The sequence below is a fragment of the Dermacentor variabilis genome, unplaced genomic scaffold, assembly GCF_050947875.1.
Source record: "Dermacentor variabilis isolate Ectoservices unplaced genomic scaffold, ASM5094787v1 scaffold_15, whole genome shotgun sequence".
Taxonomy (NCBI): domain Eukaryota; kingdom Metazoa; phylum Arthropoda; class Arachnida; order Ixodida; family Ixodidae; genus Dermacentor; species Dermacentor variabilis.
In genome coordinates this window covers 8783204-8801154 of record NW_027460313.1, presented here as the reverse complement: position 1 = coordinate 8801154, position 17951 = coordinate 8783204, and positions in this window count along the sequence as shown.

The window sequence follows — 17951 nt, the reverse complement described above, 5'->3', positions numbered from 1 at the left end:
CAGGCCGGCCCTATGCGTCAGCGCTCGTGACTCGACAAAAAGCGGCCGCAGTGGCGCGCGCAAACTCAGGCTTCTAAACACGTTTCACACGCCCGTCGAAGCCGCCGCAGCGCATATCACAAGAGGGCCACCTCGCGGCTACATTCGGATATCGGCGGCGCGCAAGCGCACTACATGCACACTTGCAGTCTCGGAGGGACGCGCATGCGCGCAGGTGTCGTTCTCGACACCAGGGGTTCAACCGCTAGAAGTTAGAGGAGGGTCGCTTCGCCACGCACTCGCGCACCCCGCAATATTTTGTGGGCAGGTGTACGACATGATTAAACACCTTCCCAGTGATACTCAAATTACTCTGCTAGCTCTTTTTAACGCAATATCTGCGGGATACCTCCCTACCGCATGGAAAGAATCGTTGGTCGTTCCGATTCTTAAACACGGCAAAGACCCCACATTAGTAACAAGTTATCGCCCAATTGCCCTCACAAGTTGTATATGCAAACTTTTTGAAAAAAAAATGATGAACCGTCGACTTTTACACTTCCTTGGATTAAATAAATTTCTTGATCCGTATCAGTGTGGCTGTAGAGTAGGACGATCTACAACCGACCATCTAGTGCGCATGGAAGCAAACATTCGCGACGCCTTCGTGCATAAACAGTCCTTCTTATCCGTGTTTCTCGACATGGAAAAGGCGTACGATACAACTTGGCGCTACGTCATCCTGCGTGACCTATCGACGCTGGGGATCCGCGGCACTATGTTAAACATTATAGAAAGCTGCCTGCACAACCGTACATTCCGAGTGAAAATAGGTAATGCTCTGTCGCGTGTATTCATACAGGAAACTGGGGTACCCCAGGGAGGCGTACTGAGCTACGCTCTTTGTAGTTAAAATGAACACGCTTCGTAAAACATTACCCACATCTATTTTTTATTCCGTCTACGTAGACGACATACAAGTAGAATTCAAATCCTGCAACTTAACAGTCTGTGAGAGGCAGGTACAACAGTGCTTAAACAAAGTCTCCAAGTGGGCAGACGAAAACGGGTTCAAAGTGAACCCCAACAAAAGTTCTTGCGTTCTTTTCACCAGGGAAAAAGGGCTGCCTGCAGATCCCACTCTTGAAATATATGGGCAACGAATACCCGTAAACATAGAAAACAAATTCCTAGGTGTTATACTTGACTCCAGGCTTACATTCATCACACACATAAAATATATTAAAGCAAAATGTCTTAAAACAGTGAACTTACTTAAAATCCTATCCTACACAACATAGGGTAGCGACAGAAAGTGTTTATTGAATCTTTATAGAAGCCTAGTTCGATCACGACTGCACTATGGTGCCGTGGTTTACAACTCTGCCTCCCCGAGCGCGCTAAATATGTTAGACCCCGTCCACCACCTGGGTATCCGCCTGGCCACTGGCGCCTTTAGAACAAGCCCTGTCGAAAGGCTAGACGTAGAGTCAGATGAGTGGTCACTCCACTTTCAGAGAACATACATCAGCTTCACCTACTTTCTTAAAGTGCGCTCTGATAAGGAACATCCGTGTTACACGACAGTAAACGACTTGACGTGTGAAACAGTTTTCCGTAACAGACCCTCATGAGACTTCCTTTGTCACTGCGTGTAAGAGAACTCTGTGAAGAAATGGATGTCCCAATACTCGAACGTCGCCTAATGGCTCCTGCTAATCTATTACCGCCCTCGGAGTGGGAGGTGATAGAATGTGACGTATCCTTTGTAGAAGTCTCGAAGCACGCTCCTGAGCTTGAAATTGCTACGCATTTTCGAGAGCTTCAATCGAAGTACTCCTGCGACGAATTTTACACAGACGCGCCCAAATCCCATGCTGGCGTATCCTACGCTGCTGTTGGTCCCTCTCTTTCTGAATCTGACGTGTTGAACCCCCTAACAAGTATCTTCACTGCGGAAGCCTATGCAGTACTGTCTGCAGTAAAACATATAAAGACACTGAAACTTGACAGAGCAATAATATTCACAGACTCGTTAAGTCTTGTAAAAGCACTCATTTCGTTACAAAAGCATACAAATCCTGTCTTCAATGAACTGTACACACACTTATGTAGCATCTACTTATCACATAGACATGTAGTAATATGCTGGGTTCCTGGCCATAGAGGAATCGAGGGAAATGTGCTTGCTGACGAGATGACCTAATCAATGGCATCGCAGTGTACTCGTTCTGCTACAGTCCCTGCCACAGACATGAAGCCTTTCCTCAGAAACAAACTGCGAAGCCACTGGCAACGCTTGTGGGACGTAGAAACGAGTAATAAGCTTCACGTAATTAAGCCTAAGTTAGGTTTCTGGCACCCAAGAACGAAAACACGAAGAACACACGTCCTGTTCACTATACTAAGAATAGGACACACGTTCGGCACTCATAACTTTTTCCTGACTGGTAACGAGCCTCCAACTTGTGGTAGATGCGGCGACAGGCTTTCTGTCCTCCACGTCTTCCTGGAGTGCCGGGAAGCCGAAAGAGACAGGAGGAAACATTTTCCTTTTGCACACAGCCATCACGTCCCTCTGCATCCGGCCATGTTTTTCGGTGTAGAACCGCTTTTTAAGACCAAAGCAGTCCTCGCTTACTTGAAAGATGTGCTACACGTGAAAAGCCTATTAATTCCGTAGTGCATCCTCGTTCCAGAGGATACCTCTACGATAGTGTTCTTTGTATAGCACATGCCTCTAGGTCCTTGGCTTTCAAGGGCTCTGGTGAGGCAGAAGTGCTCCAGACATTTTAGCATCTCACGTTTTTTATATATTGCATCATTTTTTTCTCAATGCCTTCTAATGTTCATAGTAGAAGTCAATAGTCATTCCCATAATTTTATTACTCGCACATTTTATGGAATTTGCATCAACTCTTTCAGGCCCCTTTACAGCCACGACACATTAAGATCACAGAACCCATCTGTCCACTGCGAACTCGTTAACATTAGCATGGCGCTCTTTGGCCACACCTGGCCCTTGCGCCATTAAACATCAAACATCATCACCATCATCAACCACTCTTCACTACCAATGCAGTCCTCGGTTTTTTTAATGATGTTATCCTACATGTTATAAGGCCATTAAATTCGTAGGGCATCCTCATTCCAGAGGATGTCGTTGTGATAATTTTGTATAGCACATGCTTCCAGGTCCTTGTGTTTCAAGGGCTCTTACAAGGCAGTAGTGCTCTAGCCAATCTTAACATCTGACATAATTTGTATATCGTATCGTTCTTTCGCAATACATCTTGATGCTCATGGTACACGGCAGTTGTCATCTTCACAATCTTATTACACATTAATTTTATGCACTTTATAGCGACTATACTTAAGGCCCCTTTACAGCCACGTCACATCAACTTCATAGAACTGATAACTACACTGCGAACTCATTACCACGGGCAGGGTGCTCTTTGGCCATACCTGGCCCTTGCGCCAATAAACACCACACATTCATTCAACATAGCACCACTACACGCCGCAACGCTTGCTACAAATAGAACATTTTTGCGCATGTGTGTTCAATGTAGATGCTGATGTACTGCGGTCGTTATACAAGAAGTTTTCGAGGTCAGAAAGGTTTAGGGGCTCTTTAAGGCCTGAGGCCAAGTTGGGTATCAGATTTTTTACTAAAATATAACTTCTTATTAATACCTTAGACGTGCTGACTCTCAAGTTTGCTCTAGTGACACTCAATTACTTCAACATGGCGGTACTGGCACACTAGATATCATGAAACACATTCGCTTAGAACTTGGCCTTCGCCCAATTAAAAATTTTCTCGCAAATCGCTTGCCAAAGGGCTTCTCCGACCGCACTGGTGCTGCACAAGCTAGAAAAAGAAAAGGTGCCGAACAATTAGAAAACAAGAACAAAGGTTTGAAGAAGACAGATTCAAAATCTGTGGCAATTTAACTCTTGAAAGTCTTTCGAACGTAAAGCAGTTGTTTGAACTCTTTTTCGTTCTCCTTAAATCATTTTTTCTGCAATTCTATCATACACCCAACAAGCACAAGTTTTCGAGAAAACGCGTTTATGTGACGCTAAACATCCATCTTTTAGACAGTTGGGCGAGCACTGAACAGCAAAAAGTAAACTTTCCTATAGCAAGGTGTACCTATTAAAGTAGTACGTTTTTTGTTGCTTCACCATTAAGCTCCCAAAACTCTTCAGATTTTACGAACTTTTCATTCAGAGATCAAAGGATGACTTATGTGACTGCCAAAAATTGGTTTCTTGATGAACTAAATTAAAGTTATTGGGCTGGTGTGCAATTCACATTTGCTAAGGAATGCTTTATACATGACACACTATCCATCTCTATTCTTACTTTTTTTAAATGTTTGCCAGAACTATGCCTCATACTTTAACTGTGCAGCGAATTGAGGTAAATATGCAAGGTTAGGGGCTCAAGACCAAATTAGTTGGATACCTGCGAGCCTTAGAGGCAGGTGTGACAGTTCGCCAGAAGAGCACTTGATACATCCGTGGCAAATTCTGGCAGTACAGTTTTTGATTTTAGCGGAAATTAATAACTGCAAATAAGCCAGCAATCTACCCAAAACCCCATTCGAAAGCTTGGCGCTTTGCTCGTTTCCTTGTTGAACAGCAACTGGTGCCCACTAGAAGACGTTCCGCTGTAGGGCTTCGGCAGCAGCGGCCTCAGAGGATATATGCAGGATCACCATAGATGCAATAGATGTGGCCCTGGACGAGCTTTTCTAGTTCTTGATAGGTTTTACTTCTTGGGGTGTACCTGCAAGATCATAAAGTGGTTTTTGCACTCAGAATACGCTCAAATCTCCCAAAACCGCTGCAAACAAAACGAAACAAGCAATAGTAGATATAGTTTGATCAGTTGCATCACCTCATTCTACATGTCGCATCGTATTATCTGTGCTGTCTCAAACGACACAAGGTAAACCAACCTATATGTCTATTGGTACAGTCTGTGGTACAGCTGTGCTGCCTGCAACTGGTTCTTCGATTGCACGGGGTGCAAGGCTAGGTTGCTGTAAGGTGCTGCCGCGGTGCAGTATACCTTTGACCCTTGCAGCTTCTGCAACCCGGCCGACAACAACCTGCACAGCTCGCATATTTTCTCAATATAACAAACCTTATTACTCCTCACAAATGTGCCAGTCACACATGCTGTAAAATGTATTTGCTTTGAACTTACACTTACTAATAAGTAATATTGAAATAAACAAGATCACAGAAAGTTCTCAGGAGTTGTTGCAAATGAAAAATGCAATGTTCATATTGCTTTAGTCATTAGGAAATAATTTGGTGTTGTCAAAAGAGCCCTATTTAAATTTCGTTCAGTATTCGTCATTACTACACTTCTCTAATTTACCACGCATTCATTCATGCACACATTGTATAACTACATTTGCTTTATCAAACAACATTCCGCTGTCACAATTTGCTACAAATTATGACAAATTGTCTGTTTCAGTGCCAATTCTAAACAATCTATAGTTACACTTTAAAATGTTACCGTAAAGTGGTTTGATATTTTTTTGAAAACTTACTTGCTTTCATCTGTCTAATAATCATAATTATTACCTTCTTGAAATACATGTGTTACAGTTGATGTTCTTGCCGATGTACTTTGACCACATACATTATTTTGCTAACCTTATTTCATTTCTGTGTTTATTCAAAATGTACCGTCCTTGATCTATATATTGTGAATGCAGTTATGCTAATAAACATGACACTAAACATGACGGCTGCGTCGATCACGACCAGTCACAACTTGCGAATAGGAACTCTCGTCTCTATTGTATCATCTCACCAGCATCATGTCGGTTGCCAAAGTACGGTCCATTTAGTTGGCAGATTATGCCGTTTGGACTCATGATAGACTGGTGTTTTACAGCATGTGTATGCTTGTGGCTGCAAACAACATCTTTTGATTTTTCGACGCGCGGCAGATAGCCCTCGCAGGGCCGTCGATGAAGCCTCAACCGTTATCAAGGGGTGCACCTTTGGAATGCATGGCCTGCAAAGTTTACGTGTGAAAAAATATAAATAAATGAAAAGGAGTGTACCAATATATATTCCCTTTTCCGTGCTACACGTTCAACTCACTTGAGCAATTTACTGGTGTTTGTTGCTTGAGAAGTATGCATGACGAATCTTTTTGGCGAACTGACACAGGCTGCTCGACCCAATTTTTTTAGTGAAATATCCCTTATAGGCTGTATGGCTGCAGCCAGAAAGAAGCCGAATTGTCATTCATTCGTAGTATGGGACATATTGAAGCTATAATTCGATGCTGCAAGGTCAAAATTTAAGTGAAATATGTAAGGCTTGTGGTGTCTTCCTAATGAAGGTTCGCGAGGTTCTTTCTTATGTACTGGCGAAGCGAATAGTTCTCCGTTTATAATTAAACAACACTGGATCGAGACATGGCGAGGAAGAAGGTGCTTGAATTTTTCTTTTCTAGGCACCGTAAGCTGCGCTGTGGTACCTCGAGTATACTTTAGGCATTGCAAATGGCGCTGTAGAAAACGGCTTGATGGTTTCAATTCGAAGTTGTAGTGAACTGATGGGTTTAGCGAACAATGCGTGTCTCACCATAACGACAGTCGGTTGCTACCGTTGCATGAGGGGTGTGCCATATTTGCGATAAAGCCTACTGAGGGCTAACATATAACATTTCATCGCTTGCAATTAATCGGCTCTTGATCTTAACCACGAACCTTTTCTTTCAGGTGATTGCAGCTATGGTATTCGTGAATTAACTATATATGCAAATACTCTACATATATGACGCGCCGTCGTGTTAGCAGCCATGAGCAATTCGTTTTATGGGGCCTATTTAAGAAAGCGGTGAAAGTAGCAGCTAACTTCTCGATACGAAATGCGCGCCTATTTCTTTTGCGCATTAATAAAGTGGCAATATTTTAATATAACTCACCAGAGTAATAAGAATAATGATTACCGCTTCGCTGGGCAGTGTGTCTCTAACACGGATAAGATGTTGATACCAAATACCAAAATTTTTCTTCCGTGTAAAATGCAGTGTCTCTCATAGTTAAGTACTGAGTGAATGTTAACTGTTTAGCGAAGCATCATATACAGCTTCGCGTGTTGAATTTGCAGTCACTCTTTTTACGCAAAATTTATGGACAGACACGGCGCATATATGTCCCTTCAACGCTACATAGCTTGCGATATCCAAGCCGCAAATTTTCTCGACTCACGCGCTTTTGAAGGAACTCTGGTTCAGGCATGGCAACAGAAAGAAGCCGACATATCCTTCAACAAGTACGTCTCGAGCCACCTATACCCCAAGCATACGCAAAGGGAACGAGCGTGCGCGGCAGCCGGGCGAGCCGGAGCGATCGGTGTCCTGGCCATGACGTCACTCGCGGAAGGGCGCTACTCCAAATTCTCGGTCAATCGCCTGCACGCCGAAAACTCCGGCACTACCCCATGAGCATGCACTAAAAGAAAGTGACTACAGTGACGGGGCCCGGTAGTTTAACATCAGCACTACAGTGATGGGGCCCGTAACAACACTGTAGCGACAGGGCCGTCACTATAATGATTTCGGTATGCGGGGCGGGCATAGAGTTTTATACAAATATAGGGTCGAGGACTTACGGAGTCTCCATCTGTCGGAAGCGCCTCACTTGCGTAGTCTGAGGGATAACGCGACGCGCTCCGCATAGGTTTGGCTATCGGCGCTAAATAAAGATATTACGCGGGAGCCCTCCTGGACACTTCTGCAAGTACTCTCGAAATGACGAAAGTATTTTACCTTCAAAATATTAATCTTGGACAAACAGAAAGCACAGAATGGTTTAAAGACGTTATCTCCTTACCTACTACGTGCAGTAAGCTGGGACACTGCACGCGGTCGCCGTAATCCATTCCCCCGAACCGGTTTCTTGCGCGAAAGGTAGGCAATCGCTGAGAGAAAGCGATGTGAAATATGTTCTTATATTGATCTGTCTGTGTAATCAAATGGAGCGACGCAGAACGAAGCTTCAATGCAGCGATCGCACGGGTTCGCGGTGATTGACTGCGCGTCTGCATGCATCTCCACGCACAATATTTTACTTTCGCTGCGAGCGCGTTGTCGCACTGTGCCGTGAGCTTTATGCTGCCGTATATGATCAATCTACAGTACGCAAGCAACCATTGTTACATGGACACTATCGGAGCTGTTCAAAAATAATTTCGTTATAGCTAGGCTTCGACGCCTACGTCGACTTGTGATGTGCCGTCGCGACGATTCCAGTCTTTTCTTTCTCTTTTCTTCTGAAGTCTTGGAACCTTCAATGTAAATATTTCTCAAGTTGCATCGCACTGTATCTTTATCGGTATTCTAAGCGAGCAATTACCGTCTGCTTCTTTTTCTTAATCCAGTACAATATTCATTGTCTGGTGCTACAGAAGCATGATATGCCATGCCTTTTTTTATGTGCTTTTACCGTTCACCTTCCATTCTAATGAACTTTCTTTTTCTTTATTGTTATCAGCATAGGTGTTACAGTGCATACGCAAAAGACTGTTGGACCCAATAACCGCAGGCTAGAGGATGGGTGCGGATATCCGAAATATAATAGACATTCGGTAGAAGCATAGGGGGATCAACACAGGGGATGAATACAACATATTAGCCCGTTGAAAACAGAAAAAAAAAGGAATTTTTTTTACGGCACGCATAGAAATTATCACCATGCACTTACGTAAATTATCAAACTGCAAACAACAAAACGCCAAGCAAGAATACAGGCACAAAATCAATGGTTTACAGCTAATAAATAGCGCTTTGCCGAGATTTTGTGTTTGTTATTTTGGAGGGTATGTTGTCCCATGTCTTAACTCCAATACATTCAAGTAGTCTTTTGCCATATACATTATGTAGAGGAGGCAGGTTGAAATTTCCAGCGGCAGTACTTCTGGTAGCACGTGATGAAAAAAATATGGACACAGGGAAAGGATGATTACGTTTCACAACACTGTTAATGTAGCTAGCTGTTTTATGCTCACATCTAAGATCGACTGGCACCCGCTGTGGTTGCTCAGTGGCTATGGTGTTGGGCTGCTGAGCACGAGGTCGCGGGATCGAATCCCGGCCATGGCGGCCGCTATTCGATGGGGGTGAAATGCGAAAACACCCGTGTACTTAGATTTAGGTGCACGTTAAAGAACCCCAGGTGGTCGAAATTTCCGGAGTCCCCCACTACGGCGTGCCTCATAATCAGAAAGTGGTTTTGGCACGTAAAACCCCATAATTTAATAATAAGATCGACTGGCAATATATTTAGTTGATTGAACAGTGGCCTGCTGGGTGTATCGGTTCTCAAGTGCGTCATGGTTCTTAATGCCCACTTTTGTATAACCAAATGGAGCATGACAGAGTGAATCCTCAATGCAGGCGGGCCCCGTCACTGCAGTGTAGATGTTAAAGTGCCGGGCCCCGTCACAGTAGTGACTACCAAAAAAAAAAAAACAGGCGCGCGTTTGACTGCGCCACTAGTGACGTCGTTGCTCTCCGTCACAGTTACTCTCCGGCTCCGAAATGGGTAGGCCACGCTTCATACGTACTCTTTAGGACCAGGCAGCTTTCGATCAGCAACGCCGCGAGCAGAACCGGGAACGAGCTTGTCTACGTCGTGCCAGTGCTTCAGCCCGGGCACAAGAACAGGCCCGCGCAATGGAGCGCAAGCAGCAACTGCGTACGGAGGATCCGGCAGCCTTCCAAGCCGCCGTTTAATGAACCGTCGGGATTAACCCAGTGATGAACACAGGGGCCGCACGTTTCAGCTTCGCTGGTTAACCGTATGTACAGAGTGCTTTGGCGGTGATTTTTTAGTTTAGCCTATAAATAATCGCGAACATTGCGCACCGCAGACGAGCAAGTGTTAAAGAGAAACTGGAAAGCACGCGTTTTCTTGACGCACGCGGAGCAAATAAATTTTGCTGCGTAACGTCACATGGCACCCGGCGCCATAGCAAATGACCTGGAAAAGAGCGCTCCCCTTGCTCATGGCACTTGCTCTGTGCCTTGTCAAGTTGTTTCTGTACGAAAATAATGAACCACAGAAGCACAAATTCGCAACCACTAATAACTTGTTTTTCTTACCTTCATCGCATCAGGGACCGCTCTTCCACTCGACGCCCCGTCACTCCCCTGCTATTACTGCCCAGCCCAAATTAGAAACATTTACAAATCATTTAGAAGAAACAGGCTCGATTACAACTTAGTTTTATTTTTGAAAGAGCAGTTGTGTGAAGACCAATGTGTTACTCAATGAATGTAAGTGTCCATGTTTTTCTATGCTAACTTCTTGTTTGTTCAGTGTTATTTTGCTCATATTGTACTTTTTTGATGACCATGTGCCCACTCCTGTTATAATCCCTATCGATATTGACAGTACTGTGAAATAATAACAGTCGGCGCAGCTGACCACAACGGGGTTGCGACGAGCCCGTGACTTTGCGCTCGGAAGCAGAATAACACAGCTTCTGCGTCATCATGGTGGGTAGCGCAATGTGAAATGGCTGAGTCGTACCATTATAAAACATGATGGCACGCGCATCAACTAGGCATTGATAATGTTTTCAAAAGATGAAACAGAATTTATTGATGTCTCACTATTTATCAATTTTTTCGTGTGACCTTACGACGAGTTTGTTCCAAGATTGTTCTTTTTAGTTTCACAGGCTTTTCTGAATAAATCTTCAGTCGATAGGAAGCGCTCGTCCTGTCTTCACGTTGTCCACTTTTTTACGTCAGCCTTATATAACTGAACGACAGTAAGCTAGACCACACCAAGAAATTCATAACTTTCTGGGCATGGATGCTAGCGAATCTTACAAGCAGACAACCATACGGCGTATGAAAACTTAACATATATGTGCAATACTAACACACCTAGTTGACTTTGGCAATAACTTGCGTTCGTCATTTTCATCATTCTTAGCGTCTCATAAATAAAACAATTGTCCTCGTGGCACACACATATACACACATGCAGACACACTGTGCTCTCTTCAAATGTCAGCCGAGAACTCGGGTGGGTGGGCCACACCGCTGACATGCAGAGCTCCAGTCACTGCAGACTCATGTCAAGTCAGTGTTGGCACTATACTACTAGATTCGGCAGCAGAAGCCGGTAACTGTGCGCTCCCCGCAGTCTGCAGGGCAGTCCCAAGGAGTGGTGGAATGGGTGCCTCAGTCGTTTTCGTGGCGTCCTGAGCACATCCGTTGTTATCCCCATTCTCAGACTTGAAGTAAAGCTTGGTATACTTATAACAGGCTGACACATCAGCAACCGTCTTGTCGAAGTACTTGCACTCGAAAGGCTTGATGTCGTAGTGGCGGTTGGTGTGCTCATTGAGTGACTGCTGCCACGTGAATTTCTTTCCACACTGAGTACACGCATAAGTACGTTCTGTATGTGTCCGTTCGTGACGCAGCATGGCAGCCTTGGTGAGGCACTTTGAGGGGCAGATGTTGCAGGAGTGATGGGGCAGCCCTGATGCCGCTGAATGTGCAGGTCCATCTGTGGGTACTGCCGGAATGCCTTGCCGCAGTGCTCACGCAGGTGCGACTTCTGGCCCAAGTCCATGGCCGTGTGCATGTGCAGAACATCCGTGTGTGCAAAGCGCCCGTGGCACAACTGGCACTGGTAGGGCATCTCGCCGGTGTGTCGTCGCATGTGAGCTACTAAAGTCTTCTCGGTAGAGCACTGCTCATAGTGGCTGCACTTCCAGGGCTTGACGCCTGTGTGTGTCTTCACATGCCGCTTGAGGTGTCCTCGTGTTGAGAATCTGGCATATTGCATTCGTTGCATCCATATGGCTTTTCCCTGAATTAGTCTTTTGGCGGACTAAAACGTTGTTTTTTGTCGAGAAACGAGCACTGTACTCTGCGCGAGCATCGGTCCACGTGTGGGTCGTCAATGAAGAATGGTTAAGTAGCTCCTTCAGGCAGACCTTGCACTGCCTGTCCTTTTCCTCTTTGGATTTCTTAGGCCTCGTCCAACTCTGAATCAAAATTACGTCAGTAATTTCGACGTCCTGAGTGCTTTCCAACTGAGTATTTGATGCTGCATAAGAAGGGGGGGTCTCAGATAAGTGTCAGCTCGCATCCCTGTAGCCTTTCTGAAGCCCGCTGTGGCACTTCTTTTGCCAGAGCTCTTTGCAAACGCTTTCCTTGCCTCCAAAGGCCGTAGTTTCCTCTGAACCTCCGGCCTGGTGGCATACTCTTGACGGGGCTGCCATTGTTCAGAGCCCTCCTTTTTCATTCATAAGTTTGCTGTCTGCTAGCAACTGAAGGACTAGACTGCTGCTTGCGCCATACTCATGCTGCAATGAAACCGGAGGATTGTGGCTCTGCTTATGTGCAACATCAAACGTGGTATCTGCAGGGCAGTCCTCTGCTTGAGTTGGAATGAGCAGCACTGTCGAGTCTTTGGAAAGTGACCGTTCAGACACATGGAGACTCCCCTGGTTCAAAGGGGCGCTGTTTAAATTTGCATGCGCAGACGGCTGTGACGAACGCACTTGCTCAAGCTCGGCGGACCGTGCCAGTAGTTCCTGTTGGTGGCCTTCAGATACGACCTTGACAAACTCCTCGACGGCTTCCGTGTACAGGTTTACCGATCTAGTCATGAGTTCAATGTAGGGCTGTGCCATTATTGCTTGGGATTCTTGTTCATCGTGAGGTGAAGCCACATTTATGTCCTCGCCATGCATGTTCAGTGCCAACGCGTTGATTTTCGGCAGCTCTGTCATTGCCAATCTGTCAGAGCCTCTTCGAAACAACAATCCAAAACTGAATAGCTTTCAACTTCGGCCACCATGTCAGGCACCAGTGCAACCGACTCTTCAATCTTCGCCCCGCAGGGGCGTCTGCCTAAGCAGGCGTTTGGTGTGTTGCGACACCACGTACCCGAGCACACGAGGGTTGGACCCTCCCGCGTGTAGCCGTGCGCGGCTTAGCCGTGTCTGGGGAAAGGAGTATCCTGGAGGTTGAGCCGATGCTGGGTGTTTGGACCTTTAAGGCCCCCCGGCGGAGGCAACACACCTCTTCGGCCTCTGCTTCACATAGACGGCACCTCCGGACTGACCCACCTGGAGGACATCGGCAGTCGCCCTTTCCTGTCTCTCTCACCTCAAATCTTCGTTTTTATCTCTCACTTTTTGACCTTTCCTGTCTTCTTCTCTCTTCCATTTACTTCCTTTTTCCACGGCGGCAAGAGTTAACCTTGTGTGGCTATCCTACCTTGGGTACACCATATTTGGTTATAGCGACGGCGTACGGCTGGCGTCGTGCAGGCTTGTACACAAGCTCTGCCGCGTCCCCTCGTTGGGCTCCGTGGTGGGCGGTCGGCGCTGTTGCCTAACATACTCATTTTCTATGGCAGCACAAACCTCTATCGTCTATGATCGGCGTCTGAAAAGATGCCGCACCGAAGTACCATTCCATTTCTCCTTTCGGAGCAACGCTCCGTCCTTCCCCAAGTACTATGTAGTACACAGCGAAAGCAACATGCCAGTAAGAAAACTCTCACCATTCGTTGTAGCCAAATGCCTGAAAGAAAAAATCGCACCGGCGTACAAAGCCTCCAAAATGTCTAGCTGGGACCTCCTCCTAGAACTGAATGATAAAGACCAAGCAGAGAAGCTCACTCACCTTACCAGTGTTGGCGACGCCACAGTGACGATTTCACCGCATAGAACACTGAACACAAGCCGGGGAGTGATATCTGAAGAAGACTTTATTGGATTGAGCGATGAGGAACTCCTTAAGGGTTTCTAAGAACAAAATGTGACAAAAGTACAAAGAATAGTAATCCGCAGAAACAACCATGAAATCCCCATCAAACATGTTATACTCACCTTTCGAACAAGCGAAATGCCTACTTCACTCGATGTAGGTTATGTTAAAGTCAATGTCAGAGCATATATCCCGAACCCTAGACGATGTTTTAAGTGCCAAAGGTTCGGACATGCTTCACATGCATGCCGAGGCCAAGCAACTTGTGCTAAATGCAGCTCCAGTGATCACCAATCAGACAACTGCACCTCTTCGCTACATTGTGTTAACTGTAAAGGAGATCATCCAGCTTACTCGCGGTCTTGCCCTTGCTGGAAAAAAGAAAAAGAAGTGATTGCGCTAACTGTTAAGGAAAAAATCTCGTTCTATGAAGCCAGAAAGCAGCTATCGTACCTTCCGCGAAGAAGTTATGCCGATGTGACGCAGATAGGGGCAGCGTCACAGAGGCCTCGGGAGTCCTCCGAGACTACGCTCAGTGGTCCCGCAGTGACCCCTCCCGCCCCCATGGTGGAAGCAGTCATTACTGCTCCACCCTCTTTCACGGCCCTGCAGACACCAGTCCCACGGGGCCCTAAAATCAAACGAACCCCAAGGCCCGAGGCACGTGTCTCGGCGCCTAACTCTCGGTCCTCCAGCGCCTCAGAGAGAGCGATGGAGGTCGACACAAAACCCCGGTGTCATTGACACCGAAGGACAAGCGCTCTCTTGAGCGCGGTAAGAGGAACAAAATCCCAATAACAACTCAAAATAAGAAAGCGTTAACCTGATGGTTATCGCTCATTTGTATTAGCCTTTTTTGTCCATGTCACCTATACCTCACCTCTCAATTTTTCCGTAGTGCCATTTCTTATCTTTCCATTTTAAGATGGCTTTTATTATCCACTGGAATTGTAGAGGGCTTTTACACAACTTAGGTGACATTAAATACATGTTAATAAACTTCTCTCCTGTGGCCCTGTGCTTACAGGAACCAAACCTAGGCGAAACACACAAAAACATTTTGAAAGGTTTCACTGTTGTACGGCGCAACCGTACTCAGGCGAACCGGCTGTCAGGTGGTGTAGCCATTGTCCTGCCAGGTGGTATAGCAGCCAGAGAAGTTCCTATCAACACTCACATAGAAGCCGTTGCTGTCACCGTTTTAGCTCGCAAAACCATCACCATTTGTTCAATATACATTGCGCCGCATTCACATTTTACCTAAGAGACCTAGAGTTAATTTTAAACCAGCTACCTGAACCATTTTTAATAAGCGGTGATGTTAATTCACATAACACGTTATGGGGTAGTAAAACTACTGACAACAGGGGTCAAACGCTTGAAGATTTTATCCTAACAAATGACATATGCCTTTTAAACACCGGTGCGGCGACTTACTGCTCCCCAAGCACAGGAGCGATGAGTTGCTTAGATCTGGCACTGTGCTCGCCATCTCTCTTTGGCGATTTTCAATGGACTGTTATTGACAACCCCTATGGTAGTGACCATATGCCTGCTATTATTAAAAGAACATCTCCTTCTCCTACCATACCATTAAGACCACCCCGTTGGAAACTCCATCTAGCAGACTGGCCTCTCTTTGCTGAAAAGGCCACTCTGGATAACATATCAGATGAGCTAACCATCACTCTAAAAACTAAGGGAGTGCCGGGCACTCTCTTTGAAGGAGTAGCTGCCTGTCCCATATTTCACTCTCTTTTCGAGAGTAGATCGACCCTCTTTGAGAGAGAGTAGGTCAACTCCTCCTGACAGAGTTTTGTTACTCCACCGCAAGGGATTGCTAGTACTCTTCCGCAGAGTGATAATACTCTTCCCACAGGGAGTGCTAGTACTCTTTCGCAGAGTGCTAATACTCTCCCCGCAGGGTTAATAGTACACCGCCAGACCGAGTACTTCTACTCCCCCAAACAGAGTGCTTGTACTCCTTCAGAACAGAGTGCTAGTACTCTTCCCAATACCCTCTTAGCCAAGTCCTGGTCACGCATGCAGGCAGGAAATCAGATCAAATTAGGGCCGCTGATATACTGTTCCCTAGGCGGCTCCTCAGAGACACTGGCCCGATTCCAAGCGGCCTTCAGAATAGGCGTGAGCAAAGTTATGCAGGATTTTAAAGTCATTTTTTCCTGGCTATTTGCTGCCTACCGTGAGGCGTGACTGCTCTGAAGCGGCCTATGCGTATGCGTCACGAACGCCACTGAGGAGAAAAAAAAAGCGAATTAACACTTAATCTGCAAATATCTTCGCAAATTTTACAATCAGGAGTCACACAATCTAATTAGAATACAATTGTCAAGGGAATCACATACTTATTAAGAATCACAATTGTCTATACATCATGTGAATTCGAACCCGCGTACACTCGCATTTGTACAATTCAAAACACACATCATAACCATTACACCACAGCGCCACCACGCCCAGTCCTGTTCTTTTAGAGTTTATATATATACCAAACGTATTTGATGAATCGGCTGTGGTGGGTGGGGTTTCTCTGCAGTGTGCTGTACTGTTGTGTACTGGAATACGTGTGCGTTTGCATCATTTCCATTCCTTGCTACGACTAACGAAGGAAGACAACGTAGACGACAACGTGAGAACTATTCACGGCTTGTCGTCACCGCAGGAAAATAACAAATGTGCCGTTCAGCTCATGATCGAGTGCTTCTCCAGTCCACGTTCTCCAAAATACGCGGATACAAAGTATTGCGCCAACCATCCACGTATGTGAATTTAATTCGCGCGTATACTGGTGAGCAACTGCGACGCCAGTACCAGGCATTTCGACGTGCCTCACGCTGCCGTGTAGGCGTTCTTTTCAAGTGCATTAGTTTAGAGTTTGGTTCAGTCCGCTGTGAGCTGTTGTCCTGCATTAGCAGCGGATCGTTAGCGTTTTGAAGCGCACGCATTCCAACATTTGGAGACTGCTTATGCCGATAGCCGCGTCAAATGCATTGGCACGCATGTTTAAATGACTAATGTGTCCACTTGTTACGCGTGCACTGCTCGTATCCTGTGGCAGTGCTCGTTCTAAAAGCTTCGAAGACCATCTACACTCATGCGTGTGTTCAATTTATATATGCACAGGATGGACTTGCCGGCTAGTTGGTTGAGCATTTTAGAAGAAACAGCGCAACACAAGGACGACGCAAAAACATGCCACACCACGAAGCGCTGGTGTGGTTGATGCTTTTTTTCGTCCTTGTGTTTGCGCTGTTTCTTCTTCCACGATACACGCACACCACAGGTACGCGAAAGTTTAGGAGCATAAGTGGTTAATTCTGTTTTCCCCGTTTTCTGTCGGTGTCAATGACACAGTGCGTTGCCCGGAATTGTGCACGCTTACCCCCATATGCAGAAATGCATCATAACTTGAAGCCCATGCTTGACTTGATCTAAATGACGCAAGTCGTGAACGCACCAAAAGAAAGGCAGAGAGCGTCTGGGGGACGTTCGCACCAGGCGTCGTTTATATAAAGTCAAGCATGAGCTTTGTATTAAGATACATTTCTGAATACGGGGGCTAGACATCTGCTTCTTCCAGAAAATGTCGAAGAAACGCCCGCCAAAACCAGGCACATTCGTAAACTTAACTAGGCAATACGAAGCTCCATAGAAAAAAGGAAGAGTGGTATTAAAAGCTTTCAGTATTTTTCTTTACTCCAAAATAGTTGCGCTCTCGTGGCTTCACTGTACAGAGATAGTGCAGCGTTAGCTAGAAAGCATGAATTTCCTAACTCCATGCCAAAATAAGCTTGTAAAATTATTTAGGTGCTAGAATCCAGGGTTTGTAGCGATCCTTGAAAATCCTTTATTTCTAAAATGCCATTTTCAAGGCATTGAAAACCCTTGAATTTTTAGAAGTACTGGAAAGTCCTTAAACTTGTACACTTGGCTAGACTTAGCAGACATTGCCAAGCGCTTTTTTTCCCTTCTGCGACACTCTTTCGCATGTCACAGAAAATTGTCTCTGGAGGTAATAGAAGGAAAGCGACATCCTTAAAGTTGAAATTACAAAGGAGCTGCAGATACCAGTTTTATGCACATGGAACCGGCGACAAATGTGCTTGGAGGAGCAGAAGCAGGAAGCTCAACAGTTGAGGCATTCGAAGAGAAGCCG